At 44.2% G+C, this 16,024-nt stretch overlaps 1 pseudogene; it reads left to right on the top strand.

Moving 5' to 3' along the window:
* LOC149984885 (nuclear pore membrane glycoprotein 210-like) overlaps window positions 1-6,538 on the top strand; it is a 34,430-nt pseudogene extending 27,892 nt beyond the window's left edge.
* The last annotated feature ends 9,486 nt before the right edge of the window (window positions 6,539-16,024 follow it).

The raw sequence follows: 16,024 nt of genomic DNA on the forward strand, positions 1-16,024 counted from the left end.
TGTCTCCACAAAAACGTTTGTGTGAAAGGGGGATTTTTTACCAAGGAAAAGGACAGAGGAGCATACACACACACACACACACACACACACAGACACACACACACACACACACACACACACACACACACACACACACACACACACACACACACACACACACACACACACACACACAAAGAAAACCTGTTGACTGCAATCAGGGCCTCCTTCACACAAATTGCCTGTGAAAATTGCAGATGAGAATGTGTGACTGGTTTTATTTGAAATAGAACTAGAGTACGATATCCTTTCTGTTTATCCTTGTGGTTTAAGAGGATTTTTGTTGAAACCTAAAAGAGACTGGCCACCACTCAGGCTAGTAGCCATATTGTGCCCTCTCTCCACTGAGCAAACTAATAAACACACTTCTACTGCAATGTCTCTACTTCCTGTTGGGATGGGAATGACTAATCAGCCAGCACATACGCACACACACACACACAAACACACATGCACGCACACAGCACTCAGTCCTCTCTTTGTTTATCTTAATGACCCAAACAGATGTTTCACCAAGTAGCTCAGACCAAAACGCTCTTCTAGCATATGGTGTGTCTCCCTCTCCCACGCTCCGTCTGCCCCTCTCCCACGCGCCGTCTGCCCCTCTCCCACGCTCCGTCTGCCTCTCTCCCACTCTCCGTCTGCCTCTCTCCCACGCTCCGTCTGCCCCTCTCCCACTCTCCGTCTGCCTCTCTCCCACTCTCCGTCTGCCTCTCTCCCACGCTCCGTCTGCCCCTCTCCCACGCTCCGTCTGCCTCTCTCCCACTCTCCGTCTGCCTCTCTCCCACGCTCCGTCTGCCCCTCTCCCACGCTCCGTCTGCCCCTCTCCCACGCTCCGTCTGCCCCTCTCCCACGCTCCGTCTGCCCCTCTCCCACGCGCCGTCTGCCCCTCTCCCACTCTCCATCTGCCCCTCTCCCACGCTCCGTCTGCCCCTCTCCCACGCTCCGTCTGCCCCTCTCCCACGCTCCGTCTGCCCCTCTCCCACTCTCCGTCTGCCTCTCTCCCACTCTCCGTCTGCCTCTCTCCCACTCTCCGTCTGCCCCTCTCCCACGCTCCGTCTGCCCCTCTCCCACGCTCCGTCTGCCCCTCTCCCACGCTCCGTCTGCCCCTCTCCCACTCTCCGTCTGCCCCTCTCCCACTCTCCGTCTGCATCTCTCCCACTCTCCACCTGCCTTCCTCCCACTCTCCACCTGCATCTCTCTCACTCTCCACCTGCGTCTCACTCTCCACCTGCGTCTCACTCTCCGTCTGCCTCTCTCCCACGCTCCGTCTGCCTCTCTCCCACTCTCCGTCTGCCTCTCTCCCACGCTCCGTCTGCCCCTCTCCCACGCTCCGTCTGCCCCTCTCCCACGCTCCGTCTGCCCCTCTCCCACGCTCCGTCTGCCCCTCTCCCACACGCCGTCTGCCCCTCTCCCACTCTCCATCTGCCCCTCTCCCACGCTCCGTCTGCCCCTCTCCCACGCTCCGTCTGCCCCTCTCCCACGCTCCGTCTGCCCCTCTCCCACTCTCCGTCTGCCTCTCTCCCACTCTCCGTCTGCCCCTCTCCCACGCTCCGTCTGCCCCTCTCCCACGCTCCGTCTGCCCCTCTCCCACGCTCCGTCTGCCCCTCTCCCACTCTCCGTCTGCCCCTCTCCCACTCTCCGTCTGCATCTCTCTCACTCTCCACCTGCCTCCCTCCCACTCTCCACCTGCCTTCCTCCCACTCTCCACCTGCATCTCTCTCACGCTCCACCTGCGTCTCACTCTCCACCTGCGTCTCACTCTCCGTCTGCCTCCCTCCCACTCTCCACCTGCATCTCTCTCACTCTCCACCTGCCTCCCTCCCACTCTCCACCTGTATCGCTCTCACTCTCCACCTGCATCTCTCTCACTCTCCGTCTGCCTCCCTGCCTCCCACTCTCCACCTGCATCTCTCTCACTCTCCGTCTGCCTCTCTCCTTATCTAACAACACTTTACCCATCACTCTGTTCATGTTTGCATTGTGTCTATGTTTACTTTTAGGACGTAAATTGAATTTGTTTGGGCCAGTCATATTATAGGAAACCTCGTCCCCGTAACGTCATCCTGTGTCTCCTCTTATCTCCCTCCCTTTATAACTACTCTGACACATTGCAAATGCCACTGTGAATAACCTCCTAGCAGATTTGATGCATGACTTTCCACTATCTCTCTCTTTTCTCTCTTTTCTCTCTTTTCTCTCTCTCTCTCTCTCTCTCTGTCTCCCTCTTTCTGTCTCTCTCTCTCTCTCTCTCTCTCTCTTATCTCTCTCTCTCTGTCTCTCTATCTCTCTCTCTCTCTTTAACTCTCTCTCTACCGCTCTCGCTCTCTCTTATACAGTGCCTTGCGAAACTATTCGGCCCCCTTGAACTTTGCGACCTTTTGCCACATTTCAGGCTTCAAACATAAAGATATAAAACTGTATTTTTTTGTGAAGAATCAACAACAAGTGGGACACAATCATGAAGTGGAACGACATTTATTGGATATTTCAAACTTTTTGAACAAATCAAAAACTGAAAAATTGGGCGTGCAAAATTATTCAGCCCCCTTAAGTTAATACTTTGTAGCGCCACCTTTTGCTGCGATTACAGCTGTAAGTCGCTTGGGGTATGTCTCTATCAGTTTTGCACATCGAGAGACTGACATTTTTTCCCATTCCTCCTTGCAAAACAGCTCGAGCTCAGTGAGGTTGGATGGAGAGCATTTGTGAACAGCAGTTTTCAGTTCTTTCCACAGATTCTCGATTGGATTCAGGTCTGGACTTTGACTTGGCCATTCTAACACCTGGATATGTTTATTTTTGAACCATTCCATTGTAGATTTTGCTTTATGTTTTGGATCATTGTCTTGTTGGAATACAAATCTCCGTCCCAGTCTCAGGTCTTTTGCAGACTCCATCAGGTTTTCTTCCAGAATGGTCCTGTATTTGGCTCCATCCATCTTCCCATCAATTTTAACCATCTTCCCTGTCCCTGCTGAAGAAAAGCAGGCCCAAACCATGATGCTGCCACCACCATGTTTGACAGTGGGGATGGAGTGTTCAGGGTGATGAGCTGTGTTGCTTTTACGCCAAACATAACGTTTTGCATTGTTGCCAAAAAGTTCAATTTTGGTTTCATCTGACCAGAGCACCTTCTTCCACATGTTTGGTGTGTCTCCCAGGTGGCTTGTGGCAAACTTTAAACGACACTTTTTATGGATATCTTTAAGAAATGGCTTTCTTCTTGCCACTCTTCCATAAAGGCCAGATTGTTGTCCTATGAAAATGTCAAATTGGCTTTTTACCAAATTACCGTACAACATACCATGTATTCACCCTGCACACCCTAATTGACAACCAAACAAACCAAAACAAAGGCAAAGTCTTCTCATGCTTTGTTGATTTCAAAAAAGCCTTCAACTCAATTTGGCATGAGGGTCTGCTATACAAATGGATGGAAAGTGGTGTTGGGGGTAAAACATACGACATTATAAAATCCATGTACACAAACAACAAGTTTGCTGTACCCCGGTAGATATTGGGGTCAAATTTGTCTCCACTTTGTCTCCACTTTTTTTTCTCTCTCTCTCTCATATCTCTCTCTCTCTCATATCTCTCTCTCTCATATCGCTCTCTCTCATATCGCTCTCTCTCATATCTCTCTCTCTCTCATATATCTCTCTCTCATATCGCTCTCTCATGTCTCTCTCCCCCTCATATCTCTTTCTCTCTCGTATCGCTCTCTCTCATATCTCTTTCTCACATATCTCTCTCTCTCTCATATCGCTCTCTCTCATATCTCTCTCTCTCACATCTCTCTTTCTCTCTCTCATATATCTCTCTCATATCTCTCTCTCTCTCATATATATCTCTCTCTCATATCTCTCTCTCATATCGCTCTCTCTCATATCGCTCTCTCTCTTATATCTCTATCATATCTCTCTCTCAAATCTCGCTCTCTCTCATATCGCTCTCTCTCATATCTCTCTCATATCGCTCTCTCTCATATCGCTCTCTCTCATATCGCTCTCTCTCTTATATCTCTATCATATCTCTCTCTCAAATCTCGCTCTCTCTCATATCTCTCTCATATCTCTCTCTCGTATCTCTCTCTCATATCGCTTTCTCTCATATCGCACTCTCTCATATCTCTCTCTCTATCATACCTCTCTCTCTCATATCTCTCTCTCTCTATCATATCGCTCTCATATCGCTCTCTCTCATATCTCTCTCATATATCTCTCTCTCTCATATCTCTATCATTTCTCTATCTCTATCATATCTTTCTCTCTCATATCTCTCTCTCTCATATCTCTCTCTCTCATATCGCTCTCTCTCTTATATCTCTATCATATCTCTCTCTCAAATCTCGCTCTCTCTCATATCGCTCTCTCTCATATCTCTCTCATATCGCTCTCTCTCATATCGCTCTCTCTCATATCGCTCTCTCTCTTATATCTCTATCATATCTCTCTCTCAAATCTCGCTCTCTCTCATATCTCTCTCATATCTCTCTCTCGTATCTCTCTCTCATATCGCTTTCTCTCATATCGCACTCTCTCATATCTCTCTCTCTCTATCATACCTCTCTCTCTCATATCTCTCTCTCTCTATCATATCGCTCTCATATCGCTCTCTCTCATATCTCTCTCATATATCTCTCTCTCTCATATCTCTATCATTTCTCTATCTCTATCATATCTTTCTCTCTCATATCTCTCTCTCTCATATCTCTCTCTCTCATATCTCTCTCTCTCTCTCTCATATCTCTCTCTCATATCTCTCTCACATCTCTCTTTCTATCATATCTGTATCTCTATCATATCTCTCTCTCATCTCTCTGTCTCTCTCATATCTCTCTCTCTCTCTAGGAGTTTAGGGTTCAGGACACTTCTTGGTTCGTTTTCAGGACAGAGAGCTGGCCAACATCACTTACCTGGAGAACAGCAATGTTGTACAGGTGACAACACACACAAACTCACCATTTTTACACACAGACACACACACACACACACACACACACACACACACACACACACACACACACACCATTAAAACACATACACTGCCCATAGCCAAGGAGTTCTGACTACGGTCCACAGAGTGCTGCTAAATCAGGCTTGTGATGTCTCTTAGGTGTCTCCCCTGCGGCCCGGCCTCTCCTCCACCCTGGCCTATGACCTGTGTTTGACCTCTGCTGACCCCGCCGTGACCTCCATCTCCGACTTCCAGATAGACTCTGTTGACATTGTGAGTGTCCTCTCATTCTGTTGGATTATAAGACACAACATTTGGTACGTGTGTGTGTGTGTGTGTGTGTGTGTGTGTGTGTGTATGTGTATGTGTATGTGTGTGTGTGTGTGTGTGTCAGGTGGAGGTGGACCACAGTGCTCTGGTTCGTGTGTGTGTTCTAGACTCTAGAACAGGCAACCGTTCCTACATCGTTACCTTCCTCTGATGCACCTCAAACTAACCCCCTCCTCACCCATCCTCACTGTGGAGTGAGTACCCGTGTGTGTGTGTACATTCTGCCTGTTATGTCCACATTCCTAAGAAACATTTCACTGGATAGAGATGTGTGAAATATTTAGTCAACCTGGTACATAAACGTGTGTGTGAGTAGGCCTGCAGGGCCGTTGGACAGCGTCTCCGTAGGTTACCGTGTGTCAGGTCAGAGAGTGGGAGTGGTCAGTCTTCACCTGTCTGCAGTGGACAGCAGTGGGAGTGTCCGGACCTCCTCTCACAAACAGCTACAGGTAGACAACCATTCATAACCCAGAGAGCAATGCACACAACACAACATAAAACTATATAAGAAACTGGGTGTTTGGAGCCCTGAATGCTGATTGGCTGCCAGCTGTGTATACCACGGGTATGACAAAACATGTATTATTGCTGCTCTAATTACGTTGGTGACCAGTTTATAATAGCAATAAGGCACCTTGGGGGTTTGTGGTATATGGCCAATATACCACAGCTAAGGGCTGTGACCAGGCACTCTGCGATACGTCGTGCCTAAGAACAGCCCTTAGCCGTGGTAAATTGGCCATTTACCACGCCCCCTCGGGCCTTATTGCTTAATTATAAAGTCTATACAGTGCTGATGTACTGTCACAACACACCATAAAACTATAGTATACAGTCTGTATACAGTCCTGATGTACTGTCAGAACACACCATAAAACTATAGTATACAGTCTATACAGTCCTGATGTACTGTCACAACACACCATAAAACTATAGTATACAGTCTGTATACAGTCCTGATGTACTGTCAGAACACACCATAAAACTATAGTATACAGTCTATACAGTCCTGATGTACTGTCACAACACACCATAAAACTATAGTATACAGTCTGTATACAGTCCTGATGTACTGTCAGAACACACCATAAAACTATAGTATACAGTCTGTATACAGTCCTGATGTACTGTACATTGTTTTCATATGCAGGTCTACCCCAGATTCACCCTGCAGCCACGAAGTCTGGCACTGACACTGGGCAGCTTCTAAAATGATGGTTCAGGAGGAGCTCCTGGTGGGTTTCTGTTCACGCTGACACATTTCTGTTTGCTCTGACTCTAGGTTTCTGTTAACTCTGACTCTAGGTTTCTGTTAACTTTGACTCTAGGTTTCTGTTAACTCTGACTCTAGGTTTCTGTTAACTCTGACTCTAGGTTTCTGTTAACTCTGACTCTATATTCATGTTAACTCTGTTTCTAGGTTTCTGGTCTTGAACAGTGTTTGATTCATCATTGGATCACATTACAATTCAAAAGGCTTTTAGAGATTCACAACAAATTGAATATGATACTGATGGAAGTCATGATATTACTATCTACTGTGTCAATGTCATAACTCCCTCTCATACACGTACACACGCATACCTCACTCTCAGGTGGTCTTTAGATATTTTTGTCAGATGTTACTATTGAATACTGAAGTATAATTACAAGCATTTCAAAAGTGTCAAAGGCTTTTATTGACAATTACATGAAGTTGATGCAAAGAGTCAATATTTGCAGTGTTGACCCTTCTTTGTCAAGACCTCTGCAATCCGCCCTGGCATGTTGTCAATTAACTTATCGGCCACATCCTGACTGATGGCAGCCCATTCTTGCATAATCAATGCTTGGAGTTTGTCAGAAAGTGTGTGTTTTTGTTTGTCCACCCACCTCTTGAGGATTGACCACAAGTTCTCAATTGGATTAAGGTCTGGGGAGTTTCCTGGCAATGGACCCAAAATATCGATGTTTTGTTCCCCGAGCCACATATCACTTTTGGCTTATGGCAAGGTGCTCCATCATTCTGTAAAAGGCATTGTTCGTCACCAAACTGTTCCTGGATGGTTGGGAGAAGTTGTTCTCGGAGGATGTGTTGGTACCATTCTTTATTCATGGCTGTGTTCTTAGGCAAAATTGTGAGTGAGCCCACTCCCTTGGCTGAGAAGCAACCCCACACATGAACGGTCTCAGGATGCTTTACTGTTGGCATGACACAGGACTGATGGTAGCGCTCACCTTGTCTTCTCCGGACAAGCTTTTTTCCGGATGCCCCAAACAATCAGAAAGGGGATTAATCAGAGAAAATTACTTTACCTCAGTGCTCAGCAGTCCAATCCCTGTGCCTTTTGGAGAATATCAGTCTGTCCCTGATGTTGTTCCTGGAGAGAAGTGGCTTCTTCGCTGCCCTTATTGACACCAGGCCATCCTCCAAAAGTCTTCGCCTCACTGTGCGTGCAGATGCACTCACACCTGCCTGCTGCCATTCCTGAGCAAGCTCTGGTGGTGCCCAGATCCTGCAGCTGAATCAACTTTAGGAGACGGTCTTGGCGCTTGCTGGACTTTCTTGGGCGCCCTGAAGCGTTATTCACAACAATTGAACCTCTCTCCTTGATAAATGGTTGATTTAGGTGTAATCTTACTGGCAGCAATATCCTTGCCTGTGAAGCCCTTTTTGTGCAAAGCAATAATGACGGCATGTGTTTCCTTGCAGGTAATATGGTTGACAGAGGAAGAACAATGATTCCAAGCACCACCCTCCTTTTGAAGCTTCCAGTCTGTTTTTCGAACTCAATCATTATGACAGAGTGATCTCCAGCCTTGTCCTCGTCAACACTCACACCTGTGTTAACGAGAGAATCACTGACATGATGTCAGCTGGTCCTTTTTTGGTAGGGCTGAAATGCAGTGGAAATGTTTTTTTGTGATTCAGTTAATTTGCATGGCAAATAGGGACTTTGCAATTAATTACAATTCATGTGATCACTCTTCATAACATTCTGGAGTATATGCAAATTGCCATCATACAAACTGAGGCAGCAGACTTTGTGAAAATTAATATTTGTGTCATTCTCTAAACTTTTGGCCACGACTGTACACAGCTGATTCAAATATCCAACTCATCATCAAGGTTTGATTATTTGGATCAGCTGTGTAGTGCTAGTACAGAAAGCAAAACATTCACCCGGGGGGGGTGGGGGGTCTGAGTGTGTGTTCAGGTTCCACAGATCTGATTTGTCTACAATCTTCCTGGACTCAGCTCCTGGACTTCCATCTCATCCTGGTCTTTGCTGTGTTTGCAGTTATGGCCACTACTGCCACCTTATTCATAGGTAACTATCTAACCACTCTTCACCACTACCTTATTCATAGGTAACTAACCACACCACCACTACCTTGTTCATAGGTAACTAACCATACCACCACTACCTTATTCATAGGTAACTAACCATACCACCACTACCTTGTTCATAGGTAACTAACCACACCACCACTACCTTATTCATAGGTAACTAACCACTCCACCACGTTTATAGGTAACTAACCACACCACCACCACCTTATTCATAGGTAACTAACCACACCACCACTACCTTGTTCATAGGTAACTAACCACACCACCACTACCTTGTTCATAGGTAACTAACCACACCACCACGTTTATAGGTAACTAACCACACCACCACTACCTTATTCATAGGTAACTAACCACTCTTCACCACTACCTTATTCATAGATAACTAACCACTCTTCACCAATACCTTATTCATACGTAACTAACCACACCAACACCACCTTATTCATAGGTAACTAACCACACCACCACTACCTTATTCATAGGTAACTAACCACACCACCACGTTTATAGGTAACTAACCACACCACCACCACCTTATTCATAGGTAACTAACCACACCACCACCACCTTATTCATAGGTAACTAACCACACCACCACTACCTTATTCATAGGTAACTAACCACACCACCACGTTTATAGGTAACTAACCACACCACCACTACCTTGTTCATAGATAACTAACCACACCACCACCACCTTATTCATAGGTAACTAACCACACCACCACCACCTTATAAATAGGTAACTAACCACACCACCACGTTTATAGGTAACTAACCACACCACCACTACCTTATTCATAGGTAACTAACCACACCACCACTACCTTATTCATAGGTAACTAACCACACCACCACCACCTTATTCATAGGTAACTAACCACATCACCACTACCTTGTTCATAGATAACTAACCACACCACCACCACATTATTCATAGGTAACTAACCACACCACCACCACCTTATTCATAGGTAACTAACCACACGACCACTACCTTATTCATAGGTAACTAACCACACCACCACTACATTGTTCATAGGTAACTAACCACACCACCACTACCTTGTTCATAGGTAACTAACCACACCACCACTACCTTATTCATAGGTAACTAACCACACCACCACTACCTTATTCATAGGTAACTAACCACACCACCACGTTTATAGGTAACTAACCACACCACCACTACCTTATTCATAGGTAACTAACCACACCACCACTACCTTATTCATAGGTAACTAACCACAACACCACGTTTATAGGTAACTAACCACACCACCACCACCTTATTCATAGGTAACTAACCACACCACCACTACCTTATTCATAGGTAACTAACCACACCACCACGTTTATAGGTAACTAACCACACCACCACTACCTTGTTCATAGATAACTAACCACACCACCACCACCTTATTCATAGGTAACTAACCACACCACCACCACCTTATTCATAGGTAACTAACCACACCACCACTACCTTGTTCATAGGTAACTAACCACACCACCACTACCTTATTCATAGATAACTAACCACACCATCACTACCTTATTCATAGATAACTAACCACACCACCTTATTCATAGGTAACTAACCACACCACCACTACCTTGTTCATAGGTAACTAACCACACCACCACTACCTTATTCATAGATAACTAACCACACCACCACTACCTTATTCATAGGTAACTAACCACACCACCACGTTTATAGGTAACTAACCATACCACCACTACCTTATTCATAGATAACTAAACACACCACCACTACCTTATTCATAGGTAACTAACCACACCACCACTACCTTATTCATAGATAACTAACCACACCACCACTACCTTATTCATAGATAACTAACCACACCACCACTACCTTATTCATAGGTAACTAACCATACCACCACTACCTTGTTCATAGATAACTAACCACACCACCACGTTTATAGGTAACTAACCACACCACCACTACCTTATTCATAGGTAACTAACCACACCACCACCACCTTATTCATAGATAACTAACCATACCACCACTACATTGTTCATAGGTAACTAACCACACCACCACCACCTTATTCACAGATAACTAACCATACCACCACTACCTTATTCATAGGTAACTAACCACACCACCACCACCTTATTCATAGATAACTAACCATACCACCACTACATTGTTCATAGGTAACTAACCATACCACCACTACCTTATTCATAGGTAACTAACCACACCACCACGTTTATAGGTAACTAACCACACCACCACTACCTTGTTCATAGGTAACTAACCACACCACCACTACCTTATTCATAGGTAACTAACCACACCACCACGTTTATAGGTAACTAACCACACCACCACTACCTTGTTCATAGGTAACTAACCACACCACCACTACCTTATTCATAGATAACTAACCACACCATCACTACCTTATTCATAGATAACTAACCACACCATCACTACCTTATTCATAGATAACTAACCACACCATCACTACCTTATTCATAGATAACTAACCACACCATCACTACCTTATTCATAGATAACTAACCACACCACCTTATTCATAGATAACTAACCATACCACCACTACCTTATTCATAGGTAACTAACCACACCACCACGTTTATAGGTAACTAACCACACCACCACGTTTATAGGTAACTAACCACACCACCACCACCTTATTCATAGGTAACTAACCACACCACCTTGTTCATAGGTAACTAACCATACCACCACCTTGTTCATAGGTAACTAACCACACCACCACGTTTATAGGTAACTAACCATACCACCACCACCTTATTCATAGGTAACTAACCACACCACCACCACCTTATTCATAGGTAACTAACCACACCACCACTACCTTATTCATAGATAACTAACCATACCACCTTGTTCATAGGTAACTAACCATACCACCACCACCTTATTCATAGGTAACTAACCACACCACCACTACCTTGTTCATAGGTAACTAACCACACCACCACGTTTATAGGTAACTAACCACACCACCACCACCTTATTCATAGGTAACTAACCACACCACCACTACCTTATTCATAGGTAACTAACCACACCACCACGTTTATAGGTAACTAACCACACCACCACGTTTATAGGTAACTAACCACACCACCACCACCTTATTCATAGGTAACTAACCATACCACCACTACCTTGTTCATAGGTAACTAACCACACCACCACTACCTTGTTCATAGGTAACTAACCACACCACCACGTTTATAGGTAACTAACCACACCACCACTACCTTATTCATAGGTAACTAACCACTCTTCACCACTACCTTATTCATAGATAACTAACCACTCTTCACCAATACCTTATTCATACGTAACTAACCACACCACCACCACCTTATTCATAGGTAACTAACCACACCACCACTACCTTATTCATAGGTAACTAACCACACCACCACGTTTATAGGTAACTAACCACACCACCACTACCTTGTTCATAGATAACTAACCACACCACAACCACCTTATTCATAGGTAACTAACCACACCACCACCACCTTATTCATAGGTAACTAACCACACCACCACTACCTTATTCATAGGTAACTAACCACACCACCACGTTTATAGGTAACTAACCACACCACCACTACCTTGTTCATAGATAACTAACCACACCACCACCACCTTATTCATAGGTAACTAACCACACCACCACCACCTTATTCATAGGTAACTAACCACACCACCACGTTTATAGGTAACTAACCACACCACCACTACCTTGTTCATAGGTAACTAACCACACCACCACTACCTTATTCATAGGTAACTAACCACACCACCACCACCTTATTCATAGGTAACTAACCACATCACCACTACCTTGTTCATAGATAACTAACCACACCACCACCACATTATTCATAGGTAACTAACCACACCACCACCACCTTATTCATAGGTAACTAACCACACCACCACTACCTTATTCATAGGTAACTAACCACACCACCACTACATTGTTCATAGGTAACTAACCACACCACCACTACCTTGTTCATAGGTAACTAACCACACCACCACTACCTTATTCATAGGTAACTAACCACACCACCACTACCTTATTCATAGGTAACTAACCACACCACCACGTTTATAGGTAACTAACCACACCACCACTACCTTATTCATAGGTAACTAACCACACCACCACTACCTTATTCATAGGTAACTAACCACACCACCACGTTTATAGGTAACTAACCACACCACCACTACCTTATTCATAGGTAACTAACCACACCACTACCTTGTTCATAGGTAACTAACCACACCACCACTACATTGTTCATAGGTAACTAACCACACCACCACCACCTTATTCATAGGTAACTAACCACACCACCACGTTTATAGGTAACTAACCACACCACCACCACCTTATTCATAGGTAACTAACCACACCACCACTACCTTGTTCATAGGTAACTAACCACACCACCACTACCTTATTCATAGATAACTAACCACACCATCACTACCTTATTCATAGATAACTAACCACACCACCTTATTCATAGGTAACTAACCACACCACCACTACCTTGTTCATAGGTAACTAACCACACCACCACTACCTTATTCATAGATAACTAACCACACCACCACTACCTTATTCATAGGTAACTAACCACACCACCACGTTTATAGGTAACTAACCATACCACCACTACCTTATTCATAGATAACTAAACACACCACCACTACCTTATTCATAGGTAACTAACCACACCACCACTACCTTATTCATAGATAACTAACCACACCACCACTACCTTATTCATAGATAACTAACCACACCACCACTACCTTATTCATAGGTAACTAACCATACCACCACTACCTTGTTCATAGATAACTAACCACACCACCACGTTTATAGGTAACTAACCACACCACCACTACCTTATTCATAGGTAACTAACCACACCACCACCACCTTATTCATAGATAACTAACCATACCACCACTACATTGTTCATAGGTAACTAACCACACCACCACCACCTTATTCACAGATAACTAACCATACCACCACTACCTTATTCATAGGTAACTAACCACACCACCACCACCTTATTCATAGATAACTAACCATACCACCACTACATTGTTCATAGGTAACTAACCATACCACCACTACCTTATTCATAGGTAACTAACCACACCACCACGTTTATAGGTAACTAACCACACCACCACTACCTTGTTCATAGGTAACTAACCACACCACCACTACCTTATTCATAGGTAACTAACCACACCACCACCACCTTATTCATAGGTAACTAACCACATCACCACTACCTTGTTCATAGATAACTAACCACACCACCACCACATTATTCATAGGTAACTAACCACACCACCACCACCTTATTCATAGGTAACTAACCACACCACCACTACCTTATTCATAGGTAACTAACCACACCACCACTACATTGTTCATAGGTAACTAACCACACCACCACTACCTTGTTCATAGGTAACTAACCACACCACCACTACCTTATTCATAGGTAACTAACCACACCACCACTACCTTATTCATAGGTAACTAACCACACCACCACGTTTATAGGTAACTAACCACACCACCACTACCTTATTCATAGGTAACTAACCACACCACCACTACCTTATTCATAGGTAACTAACCACACCACCACGTTTATAGGTAACTAACCACACCACCACTACCTTATTCATAGGTAACTAACCACACCACTACCTTGTTCATAGGTAACTAACCACACCACCACTACATTGTTCATAGGTAACTAACCACACCACCACCACCTTATTCATAGGTAACTAACCACACCACCACGTTTATAGGTAACTAACCACACCACCACCACCTTATTCATAGGTAACTAACCACACCACCACTACCTTGTTCATAGGTAACTAACCACACCACCACTACCTTATTCATAGATAACTAACCACACCATCACTACCTTATTCATAGATAACTAACCACACCACCTTATTCATAGGTAACTAACCACACCACCACTACCTTGTTCATAGGTAACTAACCACACCACCACTACCTTATTCATAGATAACTAACCACACCACCACTACCTTATTCATAGGTAACTAACCACACCACCACGTTTATAGGTAACTAACCATACCACCACTACCTTATTCATAGATAACTAAACACACCACCACTACCTTATTCATAGGTAACTAACCACACCACCACTACCTTATTCATAGATAACTAACCACACCACCACTACCTTATTCATAGATAACTAACCACACCACCACTACCTTATTCATAGGTAACTAACCATACCACCACTACCTTGTTCATAGATAACTAACCACACCACCACGTTTATAGGTAACTAACCACACCACCACTACCTTATTCATAGGTAACTAACCACACCACCACCACCTTATTCATAGATAACTAACCATACCACCACTACATTGTTCATAGGTAACTAACCACACCACCACCACCTTATTCACAGATAACTAACCATACCACCACTACCTTATTCATAGGTAACTAACCACACCACCACCACCTTATTCATAGATAACTAACCATACCACCACTACATTGTTCATAGGTAACTAAACATACCACCACTACCTTATTCATAGGTAACTAACCACACCACCACGTTTATAGGTAACTAACCACACCACCACTACCTTGTTCATAGGTAACTAACCACACCACCACTACCTTATTCATAGGTAACTAACCACACCACCACGTTTATAGGTAACTAACCACACCACCACTACCTTATTCATAGATAACTAACCACACCATCACTACCTTATTCATAGATAACTAACCACACCATCACTACCTTATTCATAGATAACTAACCACACCATCACTACCTTATTCATAGATAACTAACCACACCATCACTACCTTATTCATAGATAACTAACCACACCACCTTATTCATAGATAACTAACCATACCACCACTACCTTATTCATAGGTAACTAACCACACCACCACGTTTATAGGTAACTAACCACACCACCACGTTTATAGGTAACTAACCACACCACCACCACCTTATTCATAGGTAACTAACCACACCACCTTGTTCATAGGTAACTAACCATACCACCACCTTGTTCATAGGTAACTAACCATACCACCACCACCTTATTCATAGGTAACTAACCACACCACCACTACCTTGTTCATAGGTAACTAACCACACCACCACGTTTATAGGTAACTAACCACACCACCACCTTATTCATAGGTAACTAACCAC

Source organism: Oncorhynchus mykiss, chromosome 2 (genome assembly GCF_057628025.1).
Source record: "Oncorhynchus mykiss isolate SJ-2025 chromosome 2, ASM5762802v1, whole genome shotgun sequence".
Lineage (NCBI taxonomy): Eukaryota > Metazoa > Chordata > Actinopteri > Salmoniformes > Salmonidae > Oncorhynchus > Oncorhynchus mykiss.